General features: G+C 41.0%; 1 protein-coding gene across 6 annotated transcripts in view; it reads left to right on the top strand.

The window, feature by feature from the left end:
• The window catches only part of LOC141809421 (RNA binding protein fox-1 homolog 3-like), a 499,189-nt gene that overhangs the window by 29,776 nt on the left and 444,635 nt on the right, over positions 1-24,778 (top strand). For all 6 annotated transcript variants that reach the window (XM_074696426.1, XM_074696429.1, XM_074696424.1 and 3 more), the window contains exon 2: positions 16,436-16,558. The gene's annotated coding sequence lies outside the window, so the exon portion shown is untranslated. The remainder of the gene's footprint in view (positions 1-16,435; positions 16,559-24,778) is intronic.

The raw sequence follows: 24,778 nt of genomic DNA, 5'->3' as shown, positions 1-24,778 counted from the left end.
AAAGGTTCCAGGACATGCTGGACCAAGACGTGAAAATATCTTCTTCCTCCAGATTGAGCTGAAACGAAACAGGGATTTAAAATAAAACGAAACAGAAATGAGGGAAAGTAAAAACAGAGGTGAAACTAAAATCAAATTCTGAAGCAAAGCAGAGCCGATTCAAAAAACGTGGAACTGAGGTAACCTTGATTTGATTTCTCTCCTTGCTCTGCGGCGCTGTGTTTTATTATGTTTGTGTTGTATTATATTCACTGTTCATACATAGCTGAACTCTGCTTAATGGACTAACCTGCCAAACTCACAGCAGCACAAACACAAAGGACCTGCTGTTTTTAAAATGATTGAGCCATGACTTGTCAGGCAGAATCTACTTTCGTCCTTGAATGCTAAATACGCGATGTTTATGCAAAGTCACGTACGCACTCCCAGAGGATCTTAGGCTGGATTTCCAAACTCTTAAAACAAATCTTAACATGTTGTCAGCATAACAATGTCAATAAAGTGACACTTCACTTTCTGTGTCAGGGAGGTATTTCTCATTCCCCCGAACAGGAAAGCTTCAATAAGACCCCCCTTCTACCCCCTCCAGCGTTTCACATTATCTAAATCTGTGACACAATTTCTACAATCAGCCTGACAGCTGCCCTAAAACAAATTAAAATGTATGAACTAAAAAATGCAAATGAAATCCAACTCATTTCAGAAAGTTTCTGTTGTTTAAATGTTTGCTGTAATCATCGTTCACGCTGCGAAGGGCAAACCCAGAGGCATATTTTATTAATGTTTCAAACTATTTTTATTGGCAAGTTGAAGGAAAGTTTGAGAAATTGTCTTTTCAGAGTTGGGCGTCTTACTTTCTGTATCACTCTGTAATTGCTGGAGACAGTTTCTCCTCTTGTGAGGTTTAGTTGTGACATGTTGAAATTAGGTTAGATGCTCTAACGTGAGCTTTATGGGAGCCTTGCCCAGTTTCTTTTTTAACGTGCAGTGTTCCTATGCTTTCTGCATCTCATTTAATCATATTTTCACAGTGTAGGCAACATATCAGACTATTCTGCAGGTTAGTGATGGAGTAAAGAGTGTGTGTTCTGCTGTGTGTATCTGAAACATGTATATCAAGTAACAATGCTGGATGTTTAGACTTAACATGATGATTTTCAAACCATTTGATATTCAAATGAGGTTGAAATCCTTGAATTTGTTTGTGAAATAATAAAAATGTAGCATTAGATCTTCACGAGATCGTCACGAGATCTTCATGAGATCTTTGTGAGATCTTTGTGAGATCTTTGTGAGACTTGCTGAATCGATGATGTCAGTGCATCAGGATCAACGGGCAACATCCGGTTAGTAAAAATGAAGCCTTTGCGTAAGTGCTAAAAGTTGCTGTTCATTGAGAATCCACTTGAGGCTGGCTACAGAAAGACCAGAAGTTACGTACACACCCAGACATAAAAACAGACTTTTACGGCATTAAAAAGCATTTTTACAGACTGGTTCAAAAAACGTATTGGGTCTAAAACGCTGATTTTACTATCAGCACACACTGTGCGGAGAGTAAATTTTTTTTCTAACTGCGGTTTAGAAGTTATAAGGATCGTTTGATTGTCCAATCAGAGACACAGCTCAGGTCACATGACTGGCTGGTGCACTGTAGCTGTTCGAAAAGAAACTCACAACCAGCGTCATATTAAATGAGGCTGCATCTGCAGATTGGCATTATTTCACGGTTTCAGGAGCAGGCAAGTGACATCGCTGATGCTACGTCCATGTTTTATACAGTCTATGATCAGGATCTCTTAATTGGTTCAAGGCATGTTCCAGGGGAAGTCTCAAACGTCAAGGCTTTCCAACAGTCCCATCCCGATAGGCCTCCAGAGGGCTGGCAAATCAGAGGGAAGGGGGTATGTGGAGCGGTGATCCTTAAAGAGACAGCAGCTAAAACAGAAGACAGCAGCTATTGTCAGGAGGCTCTGTTAGAGCGATGACTGATTTTGATCACCAATGAAGGGGGCTCCTTTGCAGTTTGGTATGTGTCGACTTGGCACGTATTTTACAGCGTTTCCACTGACTAATCCTGGACAGACCCCTAAATAACCAAAGACGAGCTGTCCCACTTTTTAGCCCCCTTCCGTATAGGTGCCGGATTAAACCGATCTGATCTCAAAAGGTGGAGCTACAACACAGCAAACCGTCGATTGGTCGAAAGAATCGTCACTTACCGTGTGACAGCAGCTGCAATCTCCTGGTGGCACACTGTCTTCTCTAAAGCAAAGCTTGATTGCACTTTGTAACAAGGAGCCACATGCCAATCACAAAAAGGGCGAAATGCTGGATGGCTTCCATTGTTGCTCTTTGTTTACTGTGTCGCATTTTTCCTCTTCGTTGGATTTATTAGCAGGGTGCACTGTGTCGCGCTGCTATGGCATCACACTATAATGTTACTGATGTAGCTATCAGCACCCGGCTTACATGCCGCCTACCACGAGGGGGCATGGTTGGCTGTGGAAATGCAAACAGGACCAAGCTTAACTGAGCCAACCCGTATCAAACCGTGCTGATCTAAGCCAGACTGAATTGGTGGAAACGCGGCTCAAGTCAAACTTGTGTTAGCAAGCTGAAGCTGTTTCACTTCACTGTTGTTTAGCTGAAGCTAGCTAAAAGCTTTTATAAATAAGTCAAGTCCTGTGTCTAGCCCTCGACTAAGAACTCATACATGTCACCAAGCATTCATCGAAACAATCATCCAAAGCTACCTCAGACATGCGAGAAGATCTTACCTAAAGAATTCACATGGTTTGTCTTTGCTAATCAGCTAATTTGGAAATTAAATGAGGGGAAGACAGGGAGAGGAAAAGATGAATGAAGCAGGGAGGGGGGAGTGTTTTGAGGAGGGAGTCACCGCCGCCCACTGCTGCCTGGCCCTGACACCTTGTGAAGAGTGCTCATTCATCACGCGGCACAGGGCTTGAGCCTCCGTAAATCACTGTGGATAAAGGACACGCCATAAAGAATGGAATTGTGAAGGTAAGGGTTTTAAATCCCCCCAGATGATCCGAGATAAACACGGAGAGACTTTTGACAGTCCCTCGTTACCGCCACGAGCGAGAGGAGCTGTCACCGCTTCCTCCTTTGCCTTTCATCTCTTGGTAACAGTCTGGCTGCTAATATCCTCAATTATCTCGGCAATATGTTGCTGGGAAAAAGGGAAAGTTCCGAGGAGGCATTCACACAATTTAAAAGTTTTAATTTGACAGCTTGTGGCGTAATGATGGCTTGTGATGAGTGTAGAGGGGGCCTGAGAGCCCACACTGAGTGTGTGACAAGTGATTGGGCTGGACTCAGAATGGTTTGTGGATGTCAGGACTCTCTGGTTCACATGTCAGGTAGCTAAGGAGACAAGTTACAGGTTGATGCAGGAAAGAAACCAAGCTTCTAATTTCAAGTGGCAGAAGCAATTCTTAGTGATGTGAAGACCTTAAGGCCTTTTTACAGCAGGATTAGATCCAATAGATTCCACTCTGCAGGTTATAGCTGTAATATTGTTTCACGCTAATGTCTTTAACACCTTCGTGACATTTCCTGTGTCATATAAAAGCAGGGAGCTCGGCAAAACTTGACTCTCTTTACCCACCTGAATCAAGTCAGACCTGCAGGAGACAGAGCTGGGAGCATTTGCATAGACAGAGCAGCCTCCTGTCTCATAATGACGGCGATGTCACAGTGCATGATGGAGACACAAAGGGCACGAGACTGTCGTGTGAAGGTTGATTCTCAGGAAATATCCTCCCACCTCAGTACCTAGCCAGGTAATTGTCTTTTCCCTCCTTTTTCCCCTCCTGATATATATACATAGCTCCTTCTTGGAGGATAAACCAATCGATCACTCCAAGTGTCTCAAGTAATAAGCGAAAGTGATAAATCACAGCTTTGCACTCAGGTTTATGAAATATGTTCCATCCTGCAGGTGTGGATGCATTATCTAGCAGTCAGTGTTCCCGGGCTTAAGGTGCTGGTGTCAGAGCACGTAGGCAGCACAGTGCTGCCACTAATAGGAGGATCCGCCTACGGTGGAAGTGCCTACTCCATCAAGGGCTTTGTGCTGCTCTGCAATTAGTACACAAAATATTAACATAAGGATCAGACGTGGCGTTTCCACCGGGGCGCAACTTAAAAGTTCAAGGTAGTTCACATCGCTGGTAGTTGTGATCCTTTTTCTTGGAGTAATTGCCTCAGGTTCATTCAGCTTGAATCAGTATAAGGTGAAGCCGGTAGCCTCAGTGGCATAATGACAGAGTACACACTCTCTTTCTCACATTAACAGCTTTTTCTTGATAGATAAAAGTCCCAAATAATGGCTTCTGTGATGGAGTGAAACCGGGATAACAAATTGGCCCTTTGTGATAACAACCCCCCTGTGAGCTCCTCGGCTGTGTGAGATAGACAGGCAGCTTTGAGGAGAGGCAGGTCTGCTGCAGCGTTGCACCAGGGGAAAAGGCTCCATGCCCTGCAGAAGGATGGATAGTGTAGATTTGTAATGGTTCCTCCTGTCTTTTGACAAACTAACCCAACCTGCAACTTTCATCCTTGTTGGCTGAGTGAAAGGGCATCGGCAGAGGAGCCGGCCAGAGATAAGTGAGGTCTGTCGCTCGGGCTGGGACGTTATAAATTGCAGCTACCTCAATCATGTGCTTGAGACAAGCGAGCTGTCTCCTGTGACAACCTCCCTTTGACTTGACATGCAAAAAAAAAAACAAATTGATACAAGGCGGAGAAGCAGGGATTGAAAAGAATGAGGGCTGAGCAGATGTGGGAGGTGATGTCTTCCTCCACAACTCTTATTTAACATTACATAATGCATGGGTTTTATATTCAATCAAAACACAGCTGTGCACAAAGAGCAAGGCTGCGTGACAAAACCAGATCAATCTCTTTCACCGTCCCTGTTTAAAACCCATTTAACGTTCAACTTATGGTATATCTGCAGCAGTTACTCCCATTGTTCTTTTCGGTGTGATGTTCTCTATACTTTCAGCAAATCTTTTAATTAAAGCTTAAACATCTTCACCACCCACAGAGATGTTTTCAGCTGTTGAATGTGCAGTTAACCCAATCAAGGACATGAAACGTTCTGAAAGGGAAATGCTGGCATCTTAAACCTTGTATTTATTTGGTTGTCTGAATGACTCATGAGTTTAAATCTTTGGAAAAGCTTTGGTGGACTGCCAAAGTTAAGGTTTGTGCAAGACGAGAATGTTAAAGGTAGAGGGTGTGAGTTAAAGCACTCATCATGGTCCTGGTTGGTCTCGATAGTCGTCCTTTCATGTAAGACTGAGCTGTTTGAAAAATCTGATGGAAAATAACTCTGAAGACAAAAGATAATAGTTTGAGTAAAGACTCTCTAAACCACCTCCACCGATCTGCGGGACCAGAGATTTGGGTGAACTTAACCTTTTGTGCTCTTACACAACCAAACAGAAGCCTCACAGCTGCTCTCACTTTCTTTTCGCTGATTAGTCTTTTGTTCTCACCTTGTGGGCGTGTGAAGACTGCAACTGATTGACATCTCGCTTAAACTTTTGTTTGCTTTGAGCACCTGTTCAAGTACACTCCTAACAACCTCTGATATACATTATAGCTGCGATTAATTCAACAGCAACGTATCTCATGGAGCAGCCGGTGAGCGTGGCATCCATTTGCGCAGGTCAGCATCATCAATGGACATTTTGTCTGAAGCTAAGTGCTGCAAACGGGAAAGATTCTTCTCTTATATGTAATGCAAAAGAGCTTACACAACCTCGGCTGTGTGTTTTATGTGGGTGTTGCCATGGACGAGCTCAGTACTTTGTTGATCAAAGTCGCTCTGCAGTAGCACAGATATTTGACAGAGGAGTTGAGATAGAAGAGATAGATGTTTACTTTCTAACCCACACTCCTACCCCGTCGGCTCTCGCTCAGGAAAAAATCTTTTGACTTCTCCTGCTCTGGTTTTGACCGTACGCACAACACAAATCTTTTTGTTGTTGTAAACCTAAAGCCAGGCATTAGCTCTTTGGCAAGTCTCAGACAGGGGTATTAATCACATGACCACAGTTCACTGAACTCTGCCTTGAAATATGAGTCTCATTTCTCCTTCCTGGATAATCAACTTAGGGGGAGAAAAAGAAGTCTGATATTTCACCTTGAAACGCCTCATAACTTGCTGCTGGGGTTTTAAAGTCGTCATGCTCATGCCTGATTATACCGAGCTGAAAGAAAACTAATGAAATAAAGAGCTGGAATTCTGCAGCACAGCTTTCTCTTAACACATGCATGCCACAGTGTGAATGCCAACAAGCAAATGAATAAATCTACATGAAAGCTCCTATTAATTGAAATGTTGTTTTCCTTCTTTCTGAGCTGACAGCAGATGACAAAATTGGACTACGTGGTGTATATTTTGGACAAAGCTACCTGCAAAAGAGGCCAGAGATGCATTCATACCATAATTTTCTCTTGTGATTATGAATCAGTCACCAACCCTGTTTTTAATCGTCTCACAGCTCTGTTACCCTTTGATAGTAGAATTTATTTTCTTTGCATCACAGTTAAACAAGATTTAAAAATGAAACACTGGTAAAAACAGAAATACATTGTGGAACTTGTTTCTGGCACTTTTAAGGAGGAGGACCTGGGAATTTTGCTTAAATCACACCTAATACTGTCAGGATTCCCAAAATATCTATGACTTTTACTAATCTTTATTTGGTTTCACACTTTATTTAGGCAGTAAACCACTCAGCGCACAAGAAACACTCATCAGATGCTGAGTTTTGACACATTAACACCTTGCTGGGCAAAATATATCAGACCGTACAGCTGAAACTGTTCATGTTTCTGTTGGTAACCCTTATGATTGTAGAGTACACACTAAAGGATGAGTTTTCCTGCTTGTGTGGTCTTAATCTGGATTTTCTTTTTGTCTTGACCAAAGCTTGGACTGCACAATAAGTGCATGGTCATGGCTTGGCTTTAAAATGTTTTTTTGTGGTTAACAAAAATTTTATCTTGTTCTCATCGATAACCTGTGACACATAGTTTAACCCAGAAAATTTAAATTTGGAACTGAGATGTTTTGAATAGAATAGAAAAGAATAGAATAGAATAAAACAGAATAGAACAAAAAATACTTTATTTATCCTCAAGGGGAAATTCAGGAGGGGTCACAGCAGCAATCAAGAAAACAAAAGTAAAAAAGTGTATAGAAAGTGCGAGGAGGTCCATAAGAAAAAGATGATGACAGCTTGTCCATCATTCTCCAGTTCAGCCAGCCTCCACCTCCACAGGGTCCAGGACTGAGCCTCTTCAGCAGTCTGTTCAGTCTCTGTCTCCTGGATCCTGTTTGCTCACAGCAGGTGAAGCTCTTCCAATGTGGCTTTGGTGTCTGATGTTAGCTCCGTAAGCCATGTCTGTGAATAGCATGATGCTACTCTGTCTTCTGGTATTCCCTCTGTTGCTGGGTTAGTATGGCTTGCTTGTCCATCTTATTGGAGATAGATCTTACGTTCCCAGTAATGATGGATGGAAGGACAGGTTGATGTCGTCGCTTCTTAGCTCACACCTGAGAACCAGCACGTCGTCCTCACCTTGTGGGGAAACATCAGGCCTTGCACCAGTTAGCATTGACATGCTACAGGCTGCTAACAGCTAATTTCACATGTAAACAATGCAGCCATGATTACATGTAGGATCTCCTGACAAACACAGGAGAAAAAAATCGTAAAAATATCACTGAAGACAAAACCAGTTTGGTGTCCACGACCAACAAATGAACCATACAAAGTAATGATCCACTCCAAATACAAAGATTATGAAAAAGAGATGAAAAAATCACAAGAAATGGACAAGAGAGGAAGAGTTTCTGTAACAGGTAGCCACAACGGGGCGGCACCTGGCAACCCTTGTTAACCCTTTTAACAAAACCAACTAAGAAATAATGTATCATTTTGTTTCTGATGTAGTTTTTGTAGCAAATTTTATAAATTGGGCAATTTAGGCAACTCTTTAAGTAAAGTTTTGAATTAATATAAATGTGCATTTTTAATGCAGAAAATATATTTTAAAAAATAAGTTAAAGTTTGGATGTTACTCTTTCCACAGCCTCTAAAAATGTAGCAATGTTATTCTTGGAAAAAAAAATGTGTGGATGGTTTCACTAGAACAGCCATTTTGATAAGGGCCAAAATTGACCTCTAGCTGCCTGTAGTGGAAAAATAATTCAAAAATACATAAAAATTGAAAAAACAAACAAACAAACAAACAAACAACAACAACAACAAAATGTGGTTTTAAGGAAACTATCATTCTGATGAGATAAAGGATTAATACTTATAGAGGGAGAGCAGAAAGGTGATGAATCCAACTCACCAATTACTACACTCCTTGCAAAATCCCAGATCCCCAAATCATCATGCAAAACCCCCACATCCTTGCAAAATCTCCTAAAGTTAGATAAGACTCCAGAAGTAACAAAGATGGTGGACAATAGGAGCTAACTTTCCTGTACATTCACCCTGGTAGCAGCTCCCGTTCCACTCCTCTTCAAGCTGGCTTGATTTTGGTTTGTTTCACCAAGCACATCAACAACTGGGTGCTGCATTTCTGATGTCCATATGAGTTTATGTGTTTACGAGACTGAAAGAGACAGACTTGGAATGAGACGGACAAACACAGCAGCAATAAAAACAAGTTGGTCGATAGAGCCAACAAAGTTAAATCACCAAAAAATGTTGCCAGTGAAGTTAATTGTTGATAATTGCCCAGTTACTCAAGCCTTTTTATACCTGTGCATCCTCTGCAGAGAGCTGTTTATGCAAAATAGAATCAACAGGTAAACAATAATAGCTAAATAGCCGTAGGTGATGCATCCTAAAACTTTGAAAATCCTGAAGCATCTTCATCTTAGATGCTGCAATTGTGCGAATTATTACCTGATAAGTAGATTTATAGTTTCTGTAACAGCTGACAGGTGACTATGAATGAGTCTTGAGTTGAAAAGAGAAGACAGTAACCTGTGGCTGAAAGAAAGCAAATGAGAAAGAAACTAGACAATTGTTGTTGACATAGATGAAACATCTGTTTCACAGGCAGCAGAAATCTGACTACTGGCTGTTATATACACACTTTAATTAATACCAACAAAAAATAAAATCACCAGAGTTTCTTGAACAGCAAACACAAACAAAGAAAAGTCTTCCATATTTGACTACTTTTCCAAACACTAACTCCAAGACAGCAAAATGCCAAATCCCCCCCACCCCCTCCTTTAAACTTTGGAAAACCCCAATTACTGTGAGAGACTTGAGGAGGACTGGAATGATTATTCATGAAGGCGGTCAGATGTTAGAGGTCAAAGTGGTTCCCTGATGGTTCCGCGTCCTCGTGCTGAGCAAAGCCTCCCCTGTCACCTCCACTGCGGCTCTCCTCTCAAACAACACTCTGCATTCAATCTTTTCAGGAGAAGCTGTGCCCTTCCTACCAACATACTGATGTTTAATTCATTCCCGGACACCTGGGGGACACTCATAACAACAACAGAAAAAAAAACAAAAAGAGAGAGCGGGAGCGGGGGAGACGGGGGGAGGAATTAGAAGGAACTAAATGTTTGCTTTGTGTTTGCTATCTGTGGGAGTGAAATGACTGAAGACCTAAACTAAGGAGACTTAAGACATTTGAAAGGGAGCATCAGGGAAGTGAAGACAAATAAATCCTGTTTCCTCGGGTGGAGATGTTGTTGGACACCTCGGCGTGCTCCCTCTTAATCAGAGGTTGATTAAGCGCACTTTCAGAGGCATGGATTAGGGGGCTCCCCTCGGACTCGGCTAAATTGGTCGGAAGGGAAGGAAGGCAGAGTGTTGAGCACTGCTGAGGGAACTTTTGATGTGTCAGTCAGAGAGTCTGGCATGGTTTGCTTTTATTGACCTTCCTATCCTTGATTTGTGACAGATCCCCTGGTGCTGGGGTAGGTGGGAAAGGTGCTAGAGAGGGGAGGTGAGGTTAGAGGAGAATCAGCTTTTGAAGAATTCCCAAATTCTGCTGATGTGGTAGAGCTGCCACAAGCATTTCCTGAGATTCATAACAATGAAGGGCACGGAAGAGCGCTGCATTTGCAGTCTTGACGTTTTTTTTTCTCCTTTTCTCTAAGATTATATTTCTGTCATCTTTGCTTTATCTGACAACAACAAGGAATAGGCGTGTGGCAAGAGTCCCAGGGCAGGACCCAGAACCAGGATGTTGCTTTAACAAGAGTGTGGAAAGAAGTCCTGGCCCAGACATTTAAGGATCAGGTACCATTCATTGACTAACTCTGAACATTCAAACAACAAGAAAGGTTCCATTTTATAATTTATTTTATATCTCTTTCAATGCTTTTGGCATAAATCTTACTGAAGAAAGGCTTATTCATTTCCATTCTAAATGGAGCCACATTTGTAGGAAATATGTTGTAGTGGGATGAGCAGCAAAGCTAGGTTTGTGGGTTGTGCCCATGAAGAAATTTGCCAAATCTCCACTGCCAATGCCAGATCCAAAACCCAAGTATCCTTACTTCTTATGCTAAATCTATAAAGGGATTATTTTTTTATCAACAACACCAGATGCGTGCGCAACTTAGGTGCAGTACCACTGTGAAGTATAATGTTTTTTTAAACTAATGTGGAGGAGTTAACCACCAAAAAATGCATTTTTAAACTAAATAGCATCACTTTTATGGATGGTAAATGGCCAGGTTTGTGAAATAGCAGTGAGTGAACAGAAGAGATCAGCAAGTATAGACAGACATGTTTAGCAGAGAAGTCCTGCGTGTAGCCAGAGAGGAATTTAAACACACAACTGTCACTCGATGCTCATGACTGCATTATCCGTGGACACTTACCACACTGTGACATACCAGGATGTGTGTGTGTAAATAAATTTAGAAACCCTCCCGGACCAAAAAAGCACACAGACTGCTGAGTCTGAGACCCGTTTCATAGTTAAAGAACCAGAAAACTAAGTCCAGAGTTAATTATTTACTCGCAGATGTTGCTAGTGTTGCAGTGTTAAGTGTGACCCTGTTAACTGGTGACCCTCAGCCGTTCATCACTGCTACTGTTAGCTGAGAGTCACCAGTTAGCATGGTCGCTATTAACTCCAAAACACCGGTTGCTCTGTGAAGGTCAAAACTTGATAGACGCTGCCTCTGTTGTGTAGTATCGTTTCTAAAAACCGACCACAGAACTACTGTACATTTTTATGCTGATAACAGGTTGAATTTAGTGTTTAAAACGCGCTTACTTGTCTGAATGAATGGAGCTAAACACAGCTTCTGCAGTCAAGATGCGTGCGCATCTTTACGATGACATAGACTGATAATCCCTCTATACTGCAATACTCCTTTTATCCAGTAGAGGCTGATTTTGGCTTCTTTTGTGTGATGGCATCACTACTTGAAGAGCACCATGCACAACAAGTTTGATGCAGAACTTAACATAGCTACATTTTTTACTCAATGGATTAACCAAAGCTACATTTCACCATCACACATTTTTAAAGACATTCATTCTGTTGATATTTCATCTTCCTCATGTTGACCGGTCTGTAATGATTACATCCTGGTTAAAACACAGATCATTAACTTCTTGTGGCAGCTTGAATTAAAACCCACAGCTGAACGCGTCACTTCAGTCCTGGCAGCTTGTCGACTAATTCTGTGCAAAGGTTTTCCTCATTATATCTTGTTTCCTGAATTAATGGTTTCACCCAGAGACCAGAGTTCAGCTCTAAATATATACATGCTCCTGTGTGGACAGTGTGTGTCATTTCAGGATTTATGGTTAATAATAGCCGAATGCTTCTCCCTGCTGTCAGACTGGTTTGTAACCCCTTCACTGAAGGAACGGCGTTATTCATGTTGTGGCAGTGGCACTGCTATTAATGTAATGAGTCAGGCTGTTAATGTGATCCCGCCTCAGACACAAAGGGGATCTCTCAACCTGAGCTCCTGCTGCAGACAGGAGACCTCTGCGCCCTACATAACAACGATGGGACGTGTCATCGCTGATTTATTTTGCCCTTGAACCTCCTCGTGATAGGACCTTGTGGGATAGCCTTTAAAAGAAGCAGCCAGAGATGAAATGAATGCTCCATACCAAACTATTGAAAGACGTGTGCTACAGGCTAAAGGCTTTTAGAGGCAGCGCTGTAATCTAAAATGTGCTATTTCTCACACATAGTACACAGCCCTGGGATGGGCTGATCTGATGAATCTGACTTGACCTGTGAGCAGCAGTCGGCCATGAGAGGAATCTGCAATGGATTCCAGGTAGATAGAGATCAATTCGAATTCAGCTGAGGCTCTATACCTCGATAAGACATGGCTACACCTGTACTCACAAATTTCATAATGAATAGATAAGGATTAATGTAATTTCAAACTGTCAGCGGCTGCCAGATGGCATGTCATGAACGGGCTTATCATTGTGCCATGATTTTATTTACATCCAAGAACTGGGCTCGTTTGTGTACCGTCCATAAACATGGCTCTTTGGTCACCGCCAATGGAGGTGCATCCTGGGTAGTGTTTTAAACAGCCTTATTAACTGAGTCCACTTGCTCGTGTAATTAATGTCTGCTTACAATGCAGCTAATATCCGCTATATAACCTGTGAGGACACGCGATAATTATGTGAGCGTTTGAGTGACAGAGATCTGGAAAGCAAATAGAAGAGGCCTGTCCTCGGCCTCATCAGGAGGGGCAGAGTGTTGGCCCAGGTTAATAGGCATCCTCCAGGGAGGGATTAGCCGGAGTTAAAGAAAGTAAGGAGGGCACCATTTGAATTCAGTGTAATAATGTCAAATACCTTAAAAGCCTCTCCTCCAGATTCTCATTGTCACGGGCCATTTGAAAGTTCTTGGTCCAAGGCTTTCTGAAGTTCCCCACGCAGGCATTAAAAGACACTGAGATTCTGTGAAGGAATGTTTTGTGAGCTGTGCACCGGACCTTTCACAAATAGCCAGCCATCTGCTTCCTGCTTTTACACCAGCCAAGAAAACATTCTCGAACCAACTGAGTCGACTTGAGTGGGAACAAAAGAAAAAGGGACAAAAAGTGCTTTCGCGGCACAAAAGCTGAAGAAAGTCTGGAGTCAAAGTCCAGCGAGGTGTCCGGATCCTGGAAGTGAGCTCAGAGAGGAAGTCTTATGTTTTTTAGGGGAACGCCACTTGAAGTGGAGTGGACCTGTGATCGATTGGGATGTGAGGTGGCTTAGCCCTACCTCTGTGTGTCAATACCATTCCCCCTCTGCCTTAACCCTGTGATAAAACAAGAGCTCATGGTGCTAACTCTCAGTCTTTGAACATCTGTGAAACTGCCTTTATGACAAGATTTTAATGAGACAGCTTTTTATTTTATTCCTGGCTTGTTCCTCTAATCAAAACTTTAACTTTGTGAATCCAAAGCTAGGACAGGAGACCTGGATGAATAAAGGGATGAAAACAGATTAGAATGCACTCCACAGCTCCATAGATCGAGACCAGGTTTTAATTGGCTCCATATCAGGGTTAGATAGCACTGTTGTTGACTTTTGATTAGAAAAAATAGAAGAACAAGGTGACTTGATATTGTCGTGATAAGCAAAAATCCCAACTCGATCACATCAATAAGTTTCTCAGCTGTATGTTGGTGGCTCACCTTGTAACCAATGACAGTGCACGCAGTGGCTCGCCAGCAGATAGGCATCACAGCGTCTCTTTTATTGCTGTGTTCGCACGCTCTGTTTTCCTTTCAGTCGTTTGGTCCTTCTTTGCATTCTGTTAACTTGGAGGTCAAGGCGCACAGGGGTGTACATTTTTGACGCATTGATGTCGGTTAATTTGCAGCATGTCACACGGCGGCTCTTCAAAATAAAGGTCAGCTCTTATTGCTTTTGTACCTGTTTTAAAGGAACCTGTAGATTTACTGCTGTTCACTTTCAGGATGCGAATCACCTTTGGACGTTCTACCTGACTTTGTTTATCTACATTATTCAGAACATGATCTATTAAAGAGGTAGTGTCATGCAGATGTAAAAAAAATTGGACGTCATCTTGCGCAGCTCGAAGTAAGGTTGCCACAAAAACTGCTCCCCCTGGTGACTGGCTGCAGTATTGGTCAAAAAATCTGTCTCTCCAGTCATTCCAGATGGGCTGTGTTTAAACTTAAAAAAAAAAAAAATAATAATGATAATAATAATACACCTCGTAGGAATGTTTCTCACGTCTGATTGTTGTGGTGATCTGATGATATCATTTGGCTGTCTTGTATTCAAGTCCTCTTTTTTCTGAAAAGTTTTTTTTTTTTTTTTTTTTATTAGTTATAAGAGGTTAAAACTAGGTTTTACGTCACGTGTAACAATGATTGACAGCTGATGTTCTTGTGTGTTTTTTTCGGGGATTGTAAAATATGTCAGGAGGCAGAGTCAAGAAGTGATTAGGCTCTTGAAAGAAAAAAAATATATATTATTTTTGTGGCACGGCTCCTCTCAGATTCTCCCAGAATCCTTCACAGTCTCTCCTTCTCAGTCTCTGGCTGCACAACTGCTTCGATGGCTGGGTCTGTGATGGGGGTATTTTGGCTTCAAAACTGTACAATGAAAAATGGGCTGAGCCACACTGTCCACTCTATACACAGTCCATGGTCGGGTTTTCAATCCTCTACATATTCATATGTTATACAAATCCTTGAATCTGTCTGTAAACTGACCAATACGCTCCTACCATGACAAGCTAGAGGTGTGAGCCTCAAACACAAAGGTCTCCTGACAGGCTAATCAGGGGGAAGGGGTTTTGTGGAGCAGGGAGTTTTAAAGAGACAACAACAAAAACACAAGTGACTTCATACATGCTCATCCAAACAGTCTCCTTTCTGTTGGGGGTTAGAAAGATGTTCCCTTAAGCTTTGTACTCTGTATTCTGTTCATCAAGCACTTCTAAAGATGTAGTAAAAAAAAAGAAGAAAAAGCTTCATCCTTTTCTCAAATCTTACTTGGTTCTTTAAAAAATATGATAACTGTTTAACCAATAGTTCAATGTCAAGGCCTCTGGGTTACTTAATATGACTTTTGTGTGATTTATTTGCAATTTGCAAATTGATTTTTTGCACCATATTTTACTTTGACTTCATGCTCCTCTCTGCAAAACCAACCTTGGCCCTTAAAATTCACATTAACCAGAGCGCAGCGTAAGATTAGTTTTTTATTCTCCTCTGAGAAATTCTGCGAAAAGAGGAAAAGGTCAGTTTTTTTTTTTTTAAATGTTTCTTGCAGAACTTTTTGGTGCTACATTTTCTATTTTAAAATATGTTGAATGAGTTACATGTGCCCACATATGCTGCTCTCAGCTGCAGAAGTCTTAAACTGAGGTCAGGGTTGTGACACATCAGACAAATACTGACACAATCTTTAACCAGGGATTTGAAACATACTACATTATGCACCTTTAAAATCGTAATGTTCTTTTGTGCTGCCATCAAAACTTGTTCTTCAACAGACTGGAGCATGTGGCTTTGCAATATTTAATGCCAGAGTATTATGTTTTGATTTCTGTCACGTTATTTATATTCGACACTCGTTTATGTGAGAAATCGGCAGCTGCTGTGCATGTTCAATACCGGTTAAAGCTAACGTGTGCAACTCTTTGACTCCAGGTCTTTGTCTCAGCCTGTCATCTTTGTGCCCCACAGTTTGCTTCTTTCGTTCTAAAAAGCCACTCTTTGTGTCTTTCGTTGCAAGCATATTAGTCTCCATGGTAACTCTTTTTACCAATATTTCATTGGTGCCAAATGACCCTGTACTGTTACTTAGCTTCTCGCTGCTTTGTGTGGAAGTGTTTTCTTTTCAAGAGTAAATGTTCGAAGGCAAATTGAGGCCCCGCTGGTTTTATTGCTGGGATATTGAATAGGCATACGTGGGGAAAATACCATGGTACTGTAACACATCATTTGAAAGCAGATTATGATGTGTTACAGTGCTTCTGAGGGGATATCTACACCTGAAATGTCAGGGGGACTGCACCGTTTTATCAGGTGGAAACAGAGCGCTCGATGCAGCGCTGAACACATGTGACTGATGTTAGATTCTTGTTTTAGCAAAAGGATATCCTCGGCTCTCTTCAGGGGATAAAATTTCATGGTGAAATTTAAAAACTTTGTCATTATTTTTTTGTTTCAGCTGAGAGTTTGTGAGCTTTTTTTATTATTATTCTGCTTACGACACTTAAATGATCAGTGGGAATAAACAGAACACATCTGACTGCACATCATTTCCACAATAACTGCTCTGCTTTTATGTGTCCATGTTTTCCTTCCTGCTTTTGAACCAAAGCTATCTGTCTGGGATTCCCCCCCTGGAATATTTATTCCTCTCTTCAAACCTTTCCACAGATAATTGCTGGAAGGAAGCGCCCAGGAAGGTCAGCCAAGAATCCCGCCGTAGGTGCCAAAGTGAAATCTACAGGACTACAATTACTTGGACAGACTGAGGCTGCGGAGCAAAGTGAATGACAGGTAGGAAATAATTCATATGAATCACCTGCTGTATTATGAATAACCACCTGCTGAGAGGACATAGCACGGTCAGTTATCCGCGGAATTGCTTCTGAATAGCCCTTTTCGTCATTTGTTGGTAATTGCCTTAATTCTCTGGGTAATATAGTGAAATTAACCTCCGAGAACATTTCTTCCTTATGGCATTTATTAGACAAGGTTGAAGTTGACATGCCAGCAGTCACACAATTATATTTAGATTATTCCACTCTACCTGCAATTTGGCTTCGCCTCCTTTTGTCGACACGTTAGAGGAGAGTTTTCCTCTCCCACTCATGATTTATAGTCTTTATTTTACCAAAACACACAGCGTTGAATCCGACACGAAGGGCATTCTTTAAGAAATTCAGGATCACTCGCTTCCCTTTTCTATTTAGGATACATCTGACCTTGTAGCGAGCAGACATTAAAAGGCTGTCAGTCAAGCCATCACGCCGTCTTTGTTTCTTTGTGCTTGTCATTCTCCAGAGGAGTCGAGCCGCCGCTGACTTAAATCTAGTGATTCTACGCTCCTGGCAAAATGCTTCTCTGTCCTTCTTTCTACCGAACTCAACGACCGCCTCAGGGAAAGGTAGAAAGAAGGTGAAAAAAAAAGTTTTAGAAGAGTGTTTGGATGGTTATGGAATATAATTGAGGCCAGTAGCTGGTTATATAGTTAAGGTTTTGTTAATAAATCACTCAAACTTTAAATTCTGACCTTTTCAGAGATTTTAAAACTTACTGAGGGGTTTATTAAGTGGTCTAAAAATCCCTCTTTGTGTCTCAGGTGATGTGACCATGATGTTAACATTTAAAACAGATAAACACCCACATTTAATGCAGTGTGATGTTTGTGTTTTCCTGTCTTGGCGTCTCACACACACCATATGCATCCCCTGACATGTCGTTGACCTCCGCGGTCTGGGGCATTTCAGCCGTTTGAGCGAGTAACCACGAGCTGGCCGAGTGGCTCAAACCCCTCAGCTGAACATCAAACATCACAGTATCTCACTGCTTGGCTCAGTTTCACATACACAGATCAAGGCTGGCACAGTGTTTTTCTATTCCAGTTGATATGGAAATGTCACGTCATTTCAAAGAGAACTTCTGTTTTATTCAAGTCTAATATCCTTTTCTATGTCTCGCTGTGTAACACTGACCTGGAAGGGTTGCCATGAAGAAAAAAAGCAAATAAAGCTTTACTGTAGGAGATACAGTGCGCTGCGGCTGCAATTGTTCTGTTGTAATGTGGAAAAAATAGGATATATTTGTATCCTTATGAGTAGACATATAACTCTTTCTCTCCACGGGTTGTATTTGTATTTTGAGACAAATGTTCTCCGTCAGAATGGATCAGGAGGAAGTTTCACACTTTAAGATATATTCCCCTTGTCTCTGCTTATTGTGCTACAGACAGACAGTAGCTTGGTTTCCTGACTGAAGCAGCCATCAGGAGCGTCTCTGTGTCGTACGCTACTCAACAATTTCATTTCACTTTACTTCTCTCAAGATTTGAACATTTATAATTTTCACAAAGCTGATGACATTGTAATTAGTTTCTGTACTCAAGCAAGATAGCTTGAAGCCATTAGAGAAGAATGTGTAGATAATTACGATAATTTATCTCGGGCTGCAACTTACAATTATTTTCACTATCATTAATCTCTCTATTATTGTTTTGATTAATTGATGAGCAATGCAATCAGATGATGTCAGAAACACTGAAAATGCATCAAAACTTTATTTTTAACCCAAGATGACGAACAAAATACCCGAAAGCTTACACTTTACAGTTTAGTATCATATCAGACCTAAAGGGATGAGACAAGAACCAGTTTTTCAACATGTATGGAGCAAAGACGGTCAGTTTTAAAGTTTGCACCTGTATTAAATCAGCTTTTTCTTATCCATAGTTTACAGGAGTCTGTGACGCAAGGTTTTACCTGTCTTTAAGAAAAGAGATGCCACTCAATTTCTGCTACATCATTACCCCTAGCCCTTTGCTGGCTGTGTCATAGGCAGATGCAACAATTATTTATTTGCTTCCAAGATGGCGTCTCCCATGATGTTTCTCTTTGCTTCGGCCCTTTTGATTTGCTTTAATATTTACATGGGGTAGCAAAGGATCAAATACCCTGTATCATTACTATGGAAATCAATAATTATCTCCCTTTAGTCTCCACTTTGCCATCTTGTCACTGGGCGTGGTGTATCATGGGAAAATTCTCATACCCCTTCCTTTCAAGTGAGGTCCCGGTTTGTCTTCATTTAAAGAGCTGTGTAGCCCTTCCTCTTTACCATGGGTGCTCAAATTCAAATTTTCAGTGAAGGGCAAAATTAATCAGGGTGAAGGGTTGCGGCCCAAAACTAAACATTCACGTTGCAGTGCATGATATCAAATATACTTATGGCATAACTGTGCAAAATAAATACTTGTGAAAACTGAAAATGAAAAAAAAAAAAAACCTTTCTTTACTGTATTTCCCAGCATGAAATTACTGAAAATCCATATTTCACAAATACCAGACCTGTGTCCTTAATGACATTTAGTGCAATACAACCTAAACAACACAATGTTATGAAACCAAAATAGTGCATTGTCCATCGTTTTAAAATAAGGAATAGTAATAAAACTGGACACCTGCTTATTTTTTTTCCCTTTGAATGCCTGTTGTATTAACACCAATTCACAAAGATTATACTTTTTTAAAACAGTAACGTTGTGCCTGAATATTAGATATACTACTGTGGAATTCATTTCTATAAAAAGGTACTCATGTTCCCAACTATTTTTAAACTTTCTCTTGTCAGAGTGTCACTGTCTCATACACTCCATCCCAGCAATGACTCTGTATCTTCTGACTCTGTGGTCATTGACTTCCAGATTTGAGCTGATAGGACTAGCGCCAGTCTACTCCCAATGTAGCACTGTGTGGCCAGATGAGGAAGTGCAACAATGAATAGATAATGAATGAAAAATTCAGGCTGTTGACAGTGGGAAATTATTAGTGATAAATAAATATATATTAAAAAATAGAATTCAAACATGGGCAGCAGGTCAAAACAAAATTACTGGTGGGCCAACTTTTGCCCCTGGGCCCCAAATTGGACAGCCTTGCCCTTAACCTTAGGGAGAAATGGGATACCCCTTATCTAAATCTGAAAATGCAAAACAAAGGGCTGCAGGTTTGAACTGGGATTGGCCCTTGGTCTGCACAAATGCAGCCATATCAGATGTTCCTGTTGCCCCTCCCTTATGGGGTTGTGACCAAAACTGTACATGTACCAGATTGTAAACATGTTCATTCACAGAGTTTAACCCTTTGCTTACTGAGGCAAAGAATAGTCTGGACATATTCTGTTATTATGGCTGTAAAATGGTTTGAAAATGCAAGATGTCTGAGTGCTGTTGCTTTTTTTTCAGTTGTACATAAACCTGAATTTTTAACATCTGGTAGATGATTAATGCACATGGTGTGGAAGCATTGACAGTACAAAAAAAGAAAACACAGAAACAAAATAGATCTTTAAATACGTTAGTTGGAGAGCACACTGTAATTGACAGAAAGCAGAGCTTCTCAGCTCTCTGTAAATGTCGAGTTACAGCCATTTGGCATTTTTGGGATACTTTGCTTGTTTTGCTACGTGGGGCTACGTCATGTGCTAGTTATTACCATTAAGAACAAAATATCACTGGAAAGTGCAAATTCTTATTGCCCTTCCTCACTGGCTTAATTTTTCTAACACAGAATTGCTAAATTGCTCTGCAAAACCATGATGGACCTTCAAAAGATTATGTGCAGATGGGTGAAAGATGTGAAACTGATAAATGTCAATCTGTGCAACCAATTTTTTTTTTTAATCTGATATTGCACAAAAAGTTACTATGAATATGATTTTAGCAGTCTACTACACTGTTAAAAAAAAAAAAAAAAGAAATTTACATTATTAAACCAACTGACTCAAAAATACAGAAAGACAATTGATGTCTACAGCATACTTACTGGCCCAGTACAAGACAAATCCATTTTATCAAGTTCAGAAATGAAATATTGTATTTATACTTCGAGATGATATTTCATGATGAACAACATTTTTCATTGGTGCACTTGCATGACTTCTAGTAGGGTGAATTATTTAATGCTTTTCCTGCTTTTGTGGTTACACTATTTGATAATTTAAAGGGGTTGATTCCTCAATTAATTAAAAATGTTAGAAATGTCATGTATAATACCATGGCACCAACAGAAATGCAAACTACACATTTAAACCAATATCTAACATGTTGTTTTAACAAGTTTGAAGCATATTTATGATACAAGCCCTTATTTGTCACCTTACCAGAAACAAACTTCTTACGGAGTGATGTGATAGAAATTGTTGTTTCTTTATGCTTCACCGAGTAAAAATCTGATTCAAGGCTGCAGAATATTTGCAGTCTTGTTTGAAATAATCACAAATTACACGTGTGCAGCATTACATCCATTGCACTCAAAGAAATGACCTCACAGGTGTCATGAGTGGAAAGGATTTAGTTGTTTTGGCAGCAGCACTCCTCTGCAGGACTTAAATACTTTCTAATGTGGTTTTGAAACTCGTTACGTGTTCCCCCCGCCTGTTACGGCTCCAGGTCTGGATTGTTTCAGTATGTCTGCCATCTTCCTTGAGGGCCCTGCTTAATGTCTTCACGAGTCTGTCTGGTGCCACACCCTATATATCTCCATTCTCAATTAAACATGGCTGGAATGGGAAATGAACATAGGGCACATCATAAAAAGCTTGATAAGAGAGCTAATACAATTACATGGCAGTGATTAAAAAAGGTTAAATAGGTGATCTATTACATTGATCTTAAATGCATTCAGACTTAATTTAATTGAACAGTGCTATAACGCTGTAGTTAAAATATGTCCTATTAGTGTTTGGAGCCTGCATGTATAACGATTAATTATTGAATAATTGTTCATGCATTTCAACACTGGCAGGCTCTGAAGGGTGATTTATTTTCTTCAGTGGCTGTACAGAGATAGGGCTTAATTACAGTGGATAGCCTTATCTCCCCTCTCTAATCCTCTCTTTGGAGTCTCCCGCGTTCACGCCATCTAGTCGTCGATATCATCAGACTGTTGGCAGAGCCAGACACAGAAAGTGATCCCCAATTTCTCCGTCACATTAAGGCCCATTCATGAAGTCTCTGCGGTGGACCTGATTGAAGAACTCCAAAGTGGGAGGAAAGAGGAGTCGCTGAGTGCTGGAAAGCTGCTCCCCCTGGTCTGAGGTCAGCGCGGGCCGACGCATTACCCACTTGTGCTGGGCTTTGTCAGCTGGATGGACTGAAGAACCGCCGGTCAAATATGATCAGATAATGAGCTCAGTTTCCAGCACGGAGCAATTTGTTGCAGATATTATTGTACTAATGCAGGCGCTTTTATTGTTTACAACTTCAGTACAAGACAAAGCTGCATATCTACGCCGCTCAAAGCACTGTGGACTCCCGCTGTGGGGATTAATTCTTCATATAATGCTCAACAAAAGAAAAGAACTCATCAAATACCTTCATAGATGATCATTTTAAGCAGACATTTGCCTTTTTAGCTTGTTATAAACTCAATTGAAGGTTTTGTTGCTTTTCTATTTATAGATTTCAGTGGTTTGAAAGTCAAGCTCCTTTAAAAAAAGAGGGTTTGTTTCTACATTTTATCTCGAGAGACATCAAGTGCTCAAGTTGGCCTTCTGGTAAAGATGAGTTTTGAGTTTTGTTTAGAAATCTTAAGGCCATGTTCTATGTTCAGGGTGAGGCTGGAAGTAGTTTGGCTTTTATTGAATTAGTCTTACTCATTTTGAATTTAGAGTCTGGTTGTTAGAATGTTAAGGGCACTTCGAAATATCTCTTTGGACTTTTTGAAATTAGGATATGGAATCCCCCCAAACTTTGGATATTTCTAACCCCAAAACCTTGATGAACTGAGATGTGCAGAATGATCTGCCATGACAGTTGTCATTACTTCTAGCTCAAATTTTCTCTGAACGCTTGCAAACTATGAAAATATACCCCCCAGATAAATGTGTCTGACTTCCTGTTTGCAGAAAACAGGAATTTCTCTTCAGTTTTGGTTCATGATGGATCAAAGGCCATTAATATGTATTCATCATGGCAGGGATTTTATAATAAGCTTTTGTTTTTACCACTTGCAGGTTAAAGGTCCAATATTATGCAAAATTCACTTTAAACTGGTTTTGTGACCGTAATATGCGTCCCCAGCCTGTCTACAAACACCCCCGAAATGAGAAAATTATATTGTCTCCTTATCTTGCTTGCTCCAGACAAAGCTTGCTTTCAGGACATGTGTGATCAAACACGTGGATTTGAAATCTGCCCTGCATGACGTCATGATTCTAAAAAAGTAGCTCCTCCAGGCCCGCCTCTTGTACTTCCCCTTCTGTGCTCAGCTGCTTCGGTAAAATAAACATGGCGAAGGTACGAGCGAAGCAACAGTTGCTCTGTTGTTGGCTTCACAAAAGAGCACAGAAGTCTTTTTTTTTTTAACTCCATCATCTGAGGTTTTGACGACGCAGTGGATTAATTTTATTTTTGATGTAGATGCACACACAACAACTCCTAAAATGTTGTATGTGTGTGCTCATCATTTCACTTCAGACTGCTTTCTCAACGAGGGCCAGTACAAAGCAAGATTACCAAGCTACATCCATGGGAGCTGTAGGTTTTACTATTTTATGTTGCTTTACCATATGCTCTACCTAGTGCGATAGCCTGATGAATGTGGTTTTAGCATGGCAGCTAACCTAGGTTACAGTTTGTAACTTAGTTTCCTTACACTATGTTAACACACATGAGTAAATAATATCAGGGGACATTAAAGAGAAGAAATATGGACATGTTTCACGTGAAGCTAGCTATATATACATATATATATATATGTTATCTTTTGTTTGGACGGATGTGACTCCTTGTCGCGGAAGCCCCCGGCGGAGCTAATGTCGTGCTACACGGTAGCAAATGCACTCAGCTGATATTATGGACACTAAGACCACAGTCACCACTAATGTGTGTGTTACTGCTGCAGTTTAGTTTGCTTGATAGATGTCCCTCATGGTACTGTCTCAAAAAACTAACAGTCCAGGCTGCACACAGTTCTTTCTGCTCGGTATGGTCATATAACTCTGGTTAGCACCAAGCTGCTAATGTTAATTTTATTTACCTGATGGTAACTGCAGCAGGATATCAAGACACATAATATTTGTTACTAACCACTCATGTAAGTCCTGCTGCAGCCATAGAGTTTGGATTTCTTCAGGCGCCTCTCCTTCTGGGTCAGACTCTGGATCAAACTGGTATGACTGAACCATGGCACTTCTATGAGCCATATCTATACACTCTGTGTAAACACTGCAGCATGGTACCTGAGCGAAAGCCACACCCTCATCCAAAGAAGTTGTGAAGGAGGCGTGGACAGGGCAGCTCATTATCATTTAGAGCTACGCCCACAGGAACAGCTTGTTCTCAGGAGCGCTCGGGAGAGGGGATTTACAGAGTGGCTGAAGTCCAGGAAATAACTGGATTTTGAGGCAAAAATCTTTAAATTGACTGTCCTGGGACCTCTGAGACCTATTTGAACCTGTTGAAAAGTTGCATAATATGGGACCTTTAAAGATTTCTCAAGGTGTACGTTTGCCTGTTACATCACCTGATAGTGAGAGACTTAGTACCAATTAACATGGCCTTTATGTTATTTGGATGAGCGCTACATAAAGCTACAGTGAGACAAAAATGCTGACAGAAAATGAACATTTTAGGGGGAAAAAAAACCAAAGGCTTCAAAAAGCAACAGCAGCAGTTGGCGTGCATGGCTGATAAAGTGGAATCATACACACTGACTGTCTCTGAGTCCTTTCCTGCCCTTCCTGTTTCCTGGAGTGATGAACACAGCGCTGGAGATGCTCTGTATGCTAAATTTCTCCCGGACATGACAGGAGAAGCTGGATGTTCTGCTGTACTTTCAGTGGCTGACTGGGCTCGTGTGTGTTGGAGCAGGAGGCGTTACGGCTTGTGATGAGTTAGGGCATCTTAAACACTGCAGCTGTGACCAAAGAGGGGGATGTCGAAGTGAACGCACCGACAAACTCGCTCCTTAAACGTCATTCTCCTGTGCTGTGCTTGGTGACAGCTCTACTCGAAACTGA

Source organism: Halichoeres trimaculatus, unplaced genomic scaffold (genome assembly GCF_033239565.1).
Source record: "Halichoeres trimaculatus isolate MK-OKI-2021-1 unplaced genomic scaffold, fHalTri1.1 fHalTri1_scaffold_20, whole genome shotgun sequence".
NCBI classification, from domain to species: domain Eukaryota; kingdom Metazoa; phylum Chordata; class Actinopteri; order Labriformes; family Labridae; genus Halichoeres; species Halichoeres trimaculatus.
This window is presented reverse-complemented; position numbering and strand designations above follow the sequence as displayed.